This window comes from Sturnira hondurensis, unplaced genomic scaffold (genome assembly GCF_014824575.4).
Source record: "Sturnira hondurensis isolate 20B ecotype Veracruz unplaced genomic scaffold, ASM1482457v3 Scaffold0012533, whole genome shotgun sequence".
NCBI lineage: Eukaryota > Metazoa > Chordata > Mammalia > Chiroptera > Phyllostomidae > Sturnira > Sturnira hondurensis.
Window position 1 is genome coordinate 637,984 of NW_028085164.1, and position 12,386 is coordinate 650,369.

General features: G+C 40.0%; 1 long non-coding RNA gene across 1 annotated transcript; it reads left to right on the forward strand.

Annotated features, from left to right (window-relative positions):
• Nucleotides 1-2,767: 2,767 nt before the first annotated feature.
• LOC118997168 (uncharacterized) lies at nucleotides 2,768-11,890 on the forward strand. The gene is made up of 3 exons (XR_005068625.1): nucleotides 2,768-3,065; nucleotides 11,119-11,123; nucleotides 11,880-11,890. It is a non-coding gene; the product is annotated as an uncharacterized LOC118997168 (long non-coding RNA).
• The last annotated feature ends 496 nt before the right edge of the window (nucleotides 11,891-12,386 follow it).

Here is a 12,386-nt window from a genome sequence, read left to right on the forward strand (position 1 = left end):
AGTAAGCAGAAGCACTGGTCTGGTGAATTAAGTATTTTCTATATGGGTCTAAGTAATAAAGGAAGAAAAATTTTAAAAGTGGGGCTTTAAGAAAGAGTAGCCACAACAAGTTTAATATACAGAAATTATTTTTTTCAATAGGCTTGGTTCTATGACAGAAATATTATATTTTAGCTACTGGATCACATACCATTATAATATTGTTAAATTAACATTATGAATATCAACTAAGAAATGGTTCATAGTTGAGGTAAGCTTCTAATATACTGTTACACTTTGAAATGGAAGAAGCTACTTCCAGGTCTAGTTGCTACTTTAAAACAGTAGTTCTCAAACTTTCATACAAGAGACTCATCTGTAAGGCTTGTTAATCAGATTGCTGGGATTTGTTTCTAGAATCTCTGACTTACTAATTCTTATCAGTGAGACCCAAGAATTAGCAGTTCTAACAATGTTACAAATGACACTGGGCTGGGGTTCACACTTGGAGAACCACTAGTGTAAAGCATTTTGTGTGCTCATTTTACATAATATTTTCCTTGACCCATGTTCTCCAGAAATGTACCCTGAGACCAAAGCTTAAATGCTAATACTTTATTAGCATGTGCAGCATTAGAAAACTGGTGTAACAGAAAAAAGAAATTAGAAGTAGGGAAAAAGGGGAAAATAAAAAAACTATGATGGTATATACTCTTGAGCTTCTGAGCTGGCCCTTGTGTGATAACAAGCACAGCTGATGGCCTAAGGAGAGAAGGGCAGAAGACTGTGTCCCAATCTCTCTCTCATCTTTCACCTCCAATTTATTACTGCTACTCCAAGAGATAGTTTCCCAACTTCTCAGTTGTGTCTCCTTTCTGTCCAGTTAGCCACTAGACAAGCCAGAGGGCACATGTGGCACCTGGCATCTTACAAAAGATCTTAGTTATATATTTCACAGGTATTCTACCATAGAAGTTCACATCATAAACCCAGGAAGTCAGAACAGATCAAATTAAGAAACTGAGGCTAACAAAAAGAGTCTCACAAACAATGGGAAGACAAAGAAACAATCCCCAAATGACAGGAAAGGAGGAAGCCTCAGAAAGAATGCTAGATGAAATAGAGGCAACTCAACTATCAGATATTGAGTTCAAAGCAATGGTTATCAGGAAGTTCAATGAGATCACAGAGAATTACCAGAAACTATAAGGAAACTACAATGAACTTACTGCAAACTCTATCAACATGGAAAAAGGAATTAGAAACTATCAACAAGGGCCAAGAGGAAATCAAGAATATAATTTCTGAACTAAAGAACACAGTAGAAGGAATCAAAAGCAGGATCAATGAAGCAGAAGATTGGATCAGTGAGCTGGAGAACAAAGTAGAAAAAACACCCAGAAAGAGCAAGAAAATGAAAAGAAATTCAGAAAGAATGAAGAGCGATTAAGAGAAATGCAGGGCAATATGAAACATAATAATATCTGTATAATAGGAATACCAGAAGGGGAATAAGAAGAGCAAGGGATAGAAAACCTATTTGAAAAAGTAATAATAAAAAACTTCCTTAATTTAATAAGAGAAAAAGTCACACAAATCCAGAAAACACAGAGTCCCAATCAAGAGGAACCCAAAGAGGCCCACTTAAAGACACATCATAATCAAAAAATTTCAACACAAAGAGAGAAGCATAAAGGAAGTAAGGGACAAACAGGAACTAAAATACAAGGGAGCCCTGATAAGGTTAAGGCTGAATTCTCAATGGAAACTCTCTAAGCCAGAAGAGAATGGCAAAAAATATCCTAAGTAATGAGAACCAGAGGGTTGCAACCAAGGCTACTTTCCCCACCAAGGCTCTCAATTAAGAAAGAAGGCCAAATAAGAAGTTTCCCAGACAAAAAAAAGTATAAATACACCTCCACCGTACCAGCTCTGCAAGAGATGCTAAAGGGACTGCTTTAAGGAAAGGAAGGAAAAGAGAGAGACAGAGAGGAACTGCCGCCGCCCGCGGCAGCAAGGTGTTCGCGAGGTGAGGCGATGGACTTAACTTAATTAAAATAATGGAGAGGTCCAAGTGCTCCTGGCTGGCAAATGGCGAGTTTATTCAAGGAACTGCTGGCTTATATGCAGAACTACAGTGGCCTGAGAACAATGCTGTTTTACAAAAGTTTGTACATTCCTGAAGGCTATCAAGAGGGCAAGATGTTCTCACATCCTGAGAACATTAGCCCACAGATAACAGTGTCCTCAAGATTATCTCTTTCCTGGAACATGACATACATGCCAAGACCTTGTTCTTTCCTTCAAGGCTGAGAAGGAGAAGGTCCGGAAGATGTCAAGATACCCGCCGGCTCCAGGGACCAGAAACCAAGTCCCGCCACCGTTTTCACAGTGGGGGCTCTGTCCGTGGTCCCCTGCAGCCTGGTGGGCTCCCACATCTCCCCCTTCTTTATTTTATATATCGAACCGGCTCCACATTCCTCGTCATGTCCAGCTTATGTCTTTTGAGGTCTACGTACAAGCCACTGATTTGTTTGATAAAAAACCGAATAATGCAAGGTATACATAACAAAAGCAAAATAACGAAGATACCAAAACCTATCCAACTATAAAGAACATGTCCAAAAGAGGGAAACTGCTTAGATAAAGCGGACAAGAAATTCTGAGCATCTCGAGCAATATCTATGTTTAAAGGAGGAGCATTTATCAAATCTTGAATCTCTTTATGTAACGTAATAAGGTCTAAGGATGAATTGCAATTATGCCAAATTCCTAACAAATGGTTGCGAACCTTTTCCCATGGAAACTTAGTTGAATTATAGGGAAAAGGGGTAACACATATATGGGAAAACATGAAATGACATCTTAAAGAAGATCGAACCTCAAGTGATTTTAACTCTTCTCCAACAATTCTAACAGTATCATACAAGGCGTTCAATTTCTGTTCTACTTTTCGGTCCCAGTCTTCCTGGGTCTGGAAGGCAACAGAGACATTATGTGCTAGTTCGTTAACAAAGTCTGCTGTTTGTACACTTTCAGTTAGGGCAACAGCAGCTGTAGTTGCTGTCGCAATGAGGGCAATCAAGGTGGTAATTCCTGCAATAAGCGTCCCTATAAATCTTTTTGATCGGGCTAAAATCAAATCGTTAGTAGCCTTAATAATAGCATACCCTGGATCATTAAACCAGGGGATGGTAAGGTTAACAGGTAGAAAGGTGAAGGCAGGTTGCTTAATAACAGCAAATGATGTAACATTCATTGATGCATTTAAACAATTGGTTAGGAAGCAGTTATGACAGCTTAAGTTATACTTTTGATCATATATAAGTTGAACATTTCCGGCTACAAAAGCATATGGATCTGGAACGCAAGCAATAATTGAAACATTTTTCTGAGTCCCCGAAACATTCATAGCGTCCTGGTCTCCAAGGTGAACCCATTGAACATCTCTTTTAGCTACAGTGACATATTGAAGGGCAGCAACCGCTTTCCATAACATATTTTGAAATGTACGGTTATTTCTAGTCCATATACCATACAGCAAGTTCATTGGTCTGAATGTTGTGGGGCGGTAATCACTCCAGTCACAAAGCCCTTGATCACAGATGGTATAGTTGAGATGGCACATTCTCCAAGCAGGTCCCAATTGACTTGGGGATGGTGTTTTCTGCTTGCACAATGGGATATCAGGTGGGGGATCTCCTGGTCCTACAATGGTAGTTGAGACATTTCGTCGTAGGTATAGTAAGTCCACTCCCCAGTGAGTCCCGTTAGTGAAATTCCCATCCCAATCAGCATATCTAGAGATAAGAGTGCAGTTATTATTGTCTAATGAAAAACAGATGGGCAAAGTAGTAGATAATCCTGTGTAGTTATAAAGCGTAGATATTGGGATAACATGTCCTATAGAAGGAGGTCCTAAAACTTTAGTATTGTTAACATAAACAGGAACAAAGTCATTATCGTTCCAGGTCACAGGATGCATCATTGGAGGATTAGGGACAAAAGCCCAATATTCCTCAGTCTTCACTTGAATCCTCAGCATCCACAAAAGGCTCAGCAAAATCGCCAGACGTTGGCGTCTTCTCCGAGCTCGCTCCGGGTGGCTGAGGCGAGGCTGCATCGTCAAGCGTGCTAGCCGTCCCCGCAGCCGGTTCGTTTTGCTTCTGGGCATGTCGGACACAACGTTCAGGAAGCCAACGAGGGGCTTCTGCGTCTGTTGGAAAAACACAAACATGCCCCCTGCCCCAAACTAAAACTGGGTCAGGTCCATGACGAGAGCCATCTATGGGGTCTCTCCAATAAACCAACGGGTAATGTCGCATACGCGGCCCCCAATGCCGATCAGCCGCGGAGCGTCCTTCTGCATCCAAAGTTAAAAAGTTAAGAACAAATAAGGAATGTGACACTAACAGTTTAGGAGAATGAGGATCATACCATCTCCCCCCTTTTAATTTAGAGAACTGATGTTTGAGGGAAAGATGAGTACGTTCAATGATACCTTGTCCTTGTGGGTTGTGAGGTATACCTGTTTTATGTAAAATCTGAAATGAAGCACAAAAAGAAGCGAAACTTTTACTAGTATACGCTGGGGCATTATCTGTCTTCAAGACCTTAGGAACTCCAAGGATTGAAAAACAAAAGAGAAGGTGAGTAATAACATTGCGTACATTTTCACCTGTGAGAGGAGAAGCGCAGATAAAATGAGAACAGGTATCAACGGTGACATGTAAGTAACGTAATCGTCCAAACGCTGGGCAGTGGGTAACGTCCATCTGCCAAAGATCATTGGGTTTAAGACCACGAGGGTTGATACCATAATGAGGCACGGGGAGAAGCTGAGCGCACGTAGAACATGATTTAACAATTTGACGGGCAGCTTCTCGGGTGAGACGGAATTGATAACGAAGAGAGCGAGCAGATTGATGATGCAGGGCATGAGAAGATGTAGCCTTTTGCTCCTGTGAAAGGAAAATTTGCGTAAAAGTATCTGCAGTTTGATTACCATGGGCAAGGGGTCCAGGAAGGGAGGAATGTCCTCGAATGTGACCAATGAAACAGGGAAACTGTCGTTTCTGTAAAAGTTGTTGAATATCTGAGAAAAGCTGAGAAATCGTATGATTAGAGGTATGAATTAAAGGAACAGTTTCTAAAACAGCCATAGCTCGAACAACATATTGGCTATCTGTGTAAAGATTAAATGGTTGATTATATAGGGCAAGAGCTTGGCTGACAGCAAACAGTTCCACTTCTTGAGCTGAAACATAAGGGGTGGTCCAGATGAGAGGCTTGGTAGGAGTAAGTAGAACAGCACGTCCATTAGAAGATCCATCTGTGAATAGGGTAAAGGAAGTTGATAAAGGTTCAGAAGTGACAATGTTAGGAAAAATAAATCGTGCAGTATGGGCAAATTGTAAAATTTTATCAGCGGGCAGATGATGAGAGATGGTTCCAGCAAAACCTTCAAAGGCAAGAGCAAAAATGTCGTTAAAGTTAAGAAGCCAGTTAAGTTGTTCAGCGGTATAAGGTATAACAATAACAGTGGGATCATGTCCTAAAACTTGGAGAGAGATTTTGCGCCCTTGCTGGATGCGTTCTGCTACCAGAGAGGGATAGGGACTCAAAACTTTCTTTGGAGTAGACGATCCATGGATCCATTGCAATACACCTTCTTGATATAAAACTCCTGTTGGGGTTAAGGTAGTAGGAAGAATAATCAAGGACCACGGTCGTGAAATATCACAATATGTGAGTTGAGCTGTTAATAAAGCATTTTCTACAGACTGTAAAGCCTTCTTTGCTTCTGGAGTCATGGATCTAGGAGACGAGGGATTAGGGTCTCCTAAAAGAAGATTAAACAAGGGTTTTAAGTCACCAGTAGATAATTTAAGTGAAGGGCGGATCCAATTGAGTTCCCCTAGAAAGGTTTGAAAATCATGTAAAGTTTTTAATTGAGAAGTATCAATGGTTAGTTTCTGCGGAGAGAAGGAAGAGGGTTTTAATGAATACCCTAGGTAAGAAAATGGATAGGTATTTTGTACCTTATCAGTAGCGATCTGCAATCCTGATTGGGATAAGGCTTGTTGTATATGCTGGAAAGTTGAATACAAATAAGACTCGCTTTCATGAGCTAATAGAATGTCATCCATGTAATGGATGATTAATGCAAGAGGAAACTGATCTCGAGTTTGTTGAATAGCTTGTTGCACAAACTTTTGACATAGGGACTTGAACCCTGAACCCTCAGATTAAAAGTCTGATGCTCTACCAACTGAGCTATCCGGGCTCCGCTTGACCTGCTAGATCTCCCCAATCTGCTTCATCAGGGTTTGGCGGCCCCGATTGAACAGTCGCCACCTTAAAATCAGTCGCCACCTTAAAATCAGTCGCCACCTTAAGATTAGTCGCCACCTTAAGATTAGGTTCTTCATACCGCGCCTCCCAAGTCGGAGGAGGCAGAGCAGTTGGCACTGGAGGCAGAGGGCGAGAAAGATCCTCTGCCGAATGAATGGCTGGCAAACTGCCACGAGTCCCTCGTTCCCATTTTTCAAGCTCAGAATCTCCCCTAAGACAATCTCTTACTAGTGTCCACAAAGAAAACGCATCAACAGGAGTTTTCTCTGGACCGTGAGCACGGTAGTGTTCACGAATACGTTCTCCTACCTTTTTCCAAGTTTCCATATTAATAGTACCTTCTTCCGGGAACCAAGGGCAAACTTGTTGAATAAAATCTACAAAACAATGTATTTGATTCTTAGAGGTAGTAATGCCTCGCCCCTTTAATAAGGAGCAGAGGACTTTTTCAAAAAGTCCCTGATCTGATGAATGGGAACTTCCCATAATTATAAACTCTCCAATACTGCTTCCTGCTACTTTTTATTTTTTACTTACCGGGCCCCCTGTAGCAGCGGTCCTCTCGGGCTCCCCTATCCTCGCGATTAGGACTCTGCTGGTCCCCCCTGACCCCCTTTTTCCGGGTCCCTGTTTCGGGCGCCACTCTGCCGCCGCCCGCGGCAGCAAGGTGTTCGCGAGGTGAGGCGATGGACTTAACTTAATTAAAATAATGGAGAGGTCCAAGTGCTCCTGGCTGGCAAATGGCAAGTTTATTCAAGGAACTGCTGGCTTATATGCAGAACTACAGTGGCCTGAGAACAATGCTGTTTTACAAAAGTTTGTACATTCCTGAAGGCTATCAAGAGGGCAAGATGTTCTCACATCCTGAGAACATTAGCCCACAGATAACAGTGTCCTCAAGATTATCTCTTTCCTGGAACATGACGCACATGCCAAGACCTTGTTCTTTCCTTCAAGGCTGAGAAGGAGAAGGTCCGGAAGATGTCAAGATACCCGCCGGCTCCAGGGACCAGAAACCAAGTCCCGCCACCGTTTTCACAGTGGGGGCTCTGTCCGTGGTCCCCTGCGGCCTGGTGGGCTCCCACAAGGAACACAGGTATGAAAATGTCAATGAATAAGTACCTATCAATATTAACCTTAAACGTAAATGGATTAAATGCTCTGATCAAAAGACATAGAATAGCTGAATGAATAAGAAAGCATGACCCATACAAATGCCACCTACAAGAGACCCACCTCAGAACAAAAGACCTACACAGACTGAAAGTGAAGGGCTGAAAACAAATTTTCCAAGCAAACAGATAGAAAAAAAAAAAAAAAAAGCTCGCATAGCAATACTCATATCAGACAAAACAGACTTCAAAAAAAGGCCATAAAAAGAGACCCAGAAGGTCACTTTATAATACTCAAAGGAAGAGTCCACCAAGAAGACATAAACATTGGAAATATATATGCCCCCAACATAGGAGCACCCAAATACATAGAGAAAATCTTAGAGGACTTCAAGAAAGATATTGACAGCAACACAATTATAGTAGGGGATTTTAACACCCCACTGTCAAAAATAGATCTTCCAAACAAAATATCAACAAAGATATTGTTGCATTAAACTATGCCTTAGATGAAATGGACTAAACTGATATATATAGAGCCCTTCATCCCAAAGAAGCTAAATACACATTCTTTTCAAATGCACATGGAACATATTCACAGATAGACCACATGATAGGACATAAAACAAGCCTCAACGAATCCAAGAAAATTGAAATCATATCAAGCATTTTCTCCAACCACAAGGGACTGAAACTATAAACCAACCCCAAGGGATAAAACCCAAAACACTCAAAATCATAGAGAATGAATAGCATGTTATTAAACAATGAATGGGTCAAGGATGAAATTAGGGAAGAAATCAAAAAGTTTCTGGAAACAAATGAAAATGAACTCACAAGAACTCAAAACTCATGGGACACAGCAAAGGCACTCTTGAGAGGGAAGTTTATAGTGATACAAGCTTACCAAAGAAAGATAGAAACATTTCAAACCAACAACCTAACCCTATGCTTACAATAACTTGAGGAATGACAACAAAGACAGCCCAGAGCAAGTAGAAGGAAGGAAATAATCAAGATAACAGTAGAATTAAATGACAGAGATGAAAAGGATCAATTCTAAGGATCAATGAATCCAGGAGCTTGTTCTTTGAAAAGAAAGACAAAATTGACAAGTCTTTAAGCAGGCTCACCAAGAAAAGAGAGAGGACCCAAATAAAGATGATCAGAAATGAAAAAGGAGAGATTACAACTGATACCACAGAAATACAAAAGACTGTAAGAAATTACTACCAAGAACTGTGCACCAAGAAATTCAAAAACCTAGGTGAAATTGGCAAATTCTAGAAAAATATAATCTTCCAAAACTCAACGAAGAAGAAGCAGGAAGCCTGAAGACCAATAACAGCCCAACAGCAGGTGAAATTGAGACAGTAATAAAAAAACTCCCAACACACAAAAGCCCTGGACCAGACAGTTTCACAGGAGAATTCTACAAAGCATTTAAGGAAGAGCTAACCCCTATTCTTCATGGACTATTCCAAAAAATCCAGAGTGATAGAAGACTCCCAAACTCTTTCTATGAAGCTAGCATCATCATAATCCCAAAACCAGATAAAGGCACAACATAGAAAACTTCAGGCCAAAATTGCTGATGAACCTAGATACTAAAATCTTCAACAAAATATTGGCAAACCACATCCAGCAACACATTAAAAAGGTCATACACCATGACCAAATGGGATTCATCCCAGGGATACAAGGATGGTACAATATTCACAAATCAGTAAATGTAATACATCACATAAACAAAAGCAAAGACAAAAATCACATTCTCATATCAATAGATATGGAAAAGCATTCGGTAAGGTACAGCACCCATTTATGATAAAACACTCAGCAAAGTGTTTTTAGAATAGAAGAAGAATTTCTCAATATACTAAAGGCCATATATGAGACACAGCCAACATCAAACTGAATGGGCAAAAACTAAAAGCTTTTTTAATAAGATCAGGAATAAGACAAGGTTGTCTACTTTAACCACTTCTATTCAATATAACATTGGAAGTTTTAGCCACAGCAGTCAGACAAGGAAAAGAAATAAAAGGCATACAAATCAAAAAGGAGAAAACAGAATTGTCATTGTTTGCAGATGACATGATAGTGTACATGGAAAATCCTATAGACTCCACCCAAAACCTGCTCGACCTAATAAATAAATTTGGCAAAAAAGCAGGATACAAAGTCAATATCCAGAAATCAAAGGCATTTTTGTAACAGCAGAAGCAGAAATAAAGGGGAAAATGTTTTGATATAGCAACAAGAAAAATAATATACCTAGGAATAAACCTAACCAAGGAGGTAAAAGACCTGTACTCAGAAAACTACACAACACTGAAGAAAGAAATCAAGGAAGATAAACAAATAAAACCATATACCAGAAGAATTAATATCAGAATGTCCATGCTACCCAAAGCAATTTACAGATTCAATGCAATACCTATTAATGTACCCATGGCATTTTTCACAGGCATAGAACAAACACTTTAAAAATTTATATGAAACCACAGATGATCCCGACCAGCTGTTGCAATTCTGAGAAAGAAGAGTAAAGTAGGGGGGACCACAATACCCAATACCAAATTGTATTACAAGGCCACGGCAATCAAAACAGCCTGGTACTGGCATAAAAACAGGCACATAGATCAATGGAACAGAACAGAGAGCCCAGAAATAAATCCCAGGCTCTACAGTCAATTAATATTTGACGAAGGGGGAAGCAACATAAGGTGGAGTGAAGATAGCCTCTTCAACAAATGATGTTGGGAGAACTGAACAGCTATGTGCAAAAAAATGAAACTCAAGGACCAACTTACACCATACACAAAAATAAATTCAAGGTGGATAAAATATTTTAATATAAGCCATGACACCATTAAAATCCTAGAAGAGAACCTAGGCAGGAAAATCTCAGATATTTCACCCAGCAACATTTTCACTGATATGTCCCCTAGAGAAAGGGACATAAAGGAAACAATAAACAAATGGGATCTCATCAATATTCAAAGCTTCTGCATAGCTAAAGAAAACATTATTAAAATTAAAAAAGAACCAACTGTATTGGAAAACTTATTTGCCAATGACACTTCAGACAAGGGCTTAATCTCCAAAGTATATAAAGAACTCACATGACTCCACTCTAAGAGGAAAAGGAACTCAATTAAAAAAAAAAAAAAGCAAAGGACTTGAACAGACCCCTCTCCAAAGAGGACATACAGATGGTTCAGAGACACATGAAAAGATGCTTAGTATCACTTGCCATCACAGATGCAAATTAAAACTACAATGAGATACCACTTCACACTCACTGGTCAGAACGGACATCATAAACAAAGCAACCAAGAGCAAGTGTTGGAGAGGTTGTGGAGAAAAGGGGATCCTAGTGCACTGTTGGTGGGATTGCAGACTGGTACAACCAGTATGGAAAACAGAATGGGATTTTCTCAGAAAACTCAAAATGAATCTGCCTTTTGACTCAACAATTCCACTGCTAGAATTATATTCTAAGGACCCTGAAACACCAATCCAAAAGAACATGTGCACCCCAATGTTCATAGCAGCACAATTTACAATAGCCAACTGCTAGAAGCAACCTAGATACTGATCAGTAAATGAGTGGACCCAAAAACTATGGTACAATCATAAACAAAACAATAAACAACAAATGTTGGAGAGGGTGTGAGGAAAAGGGGACTCTGGTCCACTGTTGGTGGGATTGCAGACTGGTACAACCATTATGGAAAACAGTATGGAATTTTCTCAGAAAACTAAAATTGGACTTGCCTTTTGACCCAGCAATTCCACTGCTGGGATTGTACCCTAAGAACCCTAAAACACCAATCCCAAAGAACATATGCACCCCAATGTTCATAGCAGCATAATTTACAATAGCCAAGAGTTGGAAGCAACTTAGGGGCCCGTCAGTAAATGGATGGATCCAAAAACTCTGGTAGATATACACAATGGAATTCTATGCCGCAGAAAGAAAGAAGGAGCTCCTACCTTTTGCAACAGCATGGATGGAACTGGAAAACATTATGCTAGTGAAATAAGCCAGGTGTTGAAGGACAAATACCATATGATCTCACCTTTAACAGGAAGCTAAACAACAAAACAAACAAGCAAGCAAAATATAACCAAAGTCACTGAAATAGAGAACAGGCTGACAGTGGCCAGAGGGGAGAGGGGAGGAAATTTCAGGGGAAATATGGGAGGGATTTAGAGGAACATATATAAAGGATACATGGGCAACAACTGAGAAGGGTGGAAATGCAAGGGAGGGCGGGAGTTGGGGGGGTGGGATGGGATGGGAGTAACAGACAGAAAACTGTACTTGAAAAATAATTAAATAAATTAAAAAAACACTATGGTACATTTACACAATGGAATTCTATGCAGCAGAAAGAAAGAAGGAGCTCCTACCCTTTGCGACAGCGTGGAGGGAACTTGGAAAGTATTATGCTGAGTGAAATAAGCCAGGCAGTGAAAGATGAATACCATATGATCCCACATTTAACAGGAACCTAATCAACAAAACAAATAAGCAAAATATAACCAAAGACACTGAAATAGAGAACAGAATGCCAGTGACCATAAGGGAGAGGAGAGGGAATTTCAGAAGAAAAAGGGAAGGGTTTGCAGGAACAAGTATAAGGGACACATGGACAAAAACAAGGTAGGGATGGAAATGGGAAGGAGTTGGAGAGGGCTAGGCGGGTGGGCTAGTATGGGAGTAAAAGGTAGAAAACTGTACTTGAAGAACAATTTAAAATAAAATATAAAATAAAATAAATATTATAAAATAGATATAATAAATATTATAAAGTAAAATAAAATAAAAATCTTAGCTGTGTAGTCTTAGAGCAGGAGCAATCAGTCCATTATTTAGCCATTGCTGGGTGACGCAATCAGACAGTAAACGGGGATATAGAGCAGTGCATA